Below are 1,001 nucleotides of genomic sequence, written 5' to 3'. Positions count from 1 at the left end.
GGCTCCCCGGGGGGCTCGGGCGCGGGGGTCCGCGACGGGGCGCGGACGCACGTGGGCTGCGCTCCGCCGCGCGCCCCCCGGCGGCTCCGAGGCGGACGCGGCGCTCCCGGGGCCCCCGCGCGCGCCCACCGGCCCAGCGCCGCGACCGCCGCGGCCCCCGACTCCGGCGCTCCGAGACTCTGTTTTGCACTTTTCATTCAATCCCACCCGCCGTCACTTCCTTCGGAAAACAGAAACCACCAGGACCTGCCTTAAAGAGACCGCGCACCTCTCGGCCCTTAAAGGGCTCGCGGCGGCTCCCCGCACTGCGGCCGTGGCCCGGGGGCGGGGGCGGGGACCGGGGACCGGGGACCGCGGCGCAGCGGCTTTGTGGGAAAAGGGCTTTCTCAATCTCCCTTCCTCCCTGCCGCGCCCCGTGCGACCTGGCTGTGTCAGGAGTTGGCTGGCCCGGCAAATCCCTTCCTCCCAGCAGGGGCGGGACGGGTGACTCTCCCCCCCCCCTTTTGGCTTGTTCTTGTGCCACGTGGACGAAATAACCGGGCTTGTTGTTTTAGGGGGTTTGTTTCGTGTTTTAGTTTCTCTGACAGCGAATTTCTAAAAAGTGTCTGCAAAATCAGACCTCACCTCTCCTTTAGTCTTTTGATTGCCCTGGGTCTGGAGAGATGAGCTGAGGTTCTCCTCCCGCTTTGCTGTCCCTCGGGTGAGATAGTTTGGTAAGTCAGGCCATCTCTCTGAAAGGGGCCCTCGACTTGCCCACATTTTGTGAACCCCAGGGCTGCTTTTCTTTTCAGTCCCATCTCCCTCACTCACTCGTCCTATTCATGGCCTGTCCTCAGTCCTGCCCACCTCCCCAAACCCCCATCCTCCCTCCCAGCAAGTTCAGGAGAATGACTAGGGACTCAGGACACTGGCGCTTGACCCACAGGGGTTGTCCCACAAGTCCCAAGAATATATGACTGCCGGGCGCCTGGGTGGCTCAGTTGGTTAGGCGACTGCCTTTG

Source organism: Mirounga leonina, unplaced genomic scaffold (genome assembly GCF_011800145.1).
Source record: "Mirounga leonina isolate KUSES-001 unplaced genomic scaffold, KU_Mleo_1.0 Mir_153, whole genome shotgun sequence".
NCBI classification, from domain to species: Eukaryota; Metazoa; Chordata; class Mammalia; order Carnivora; family Phocidae; genus Mirounga; species Mirounga leonina.
Note: the sequence above shows the minus strand (reverse complement) of the source record.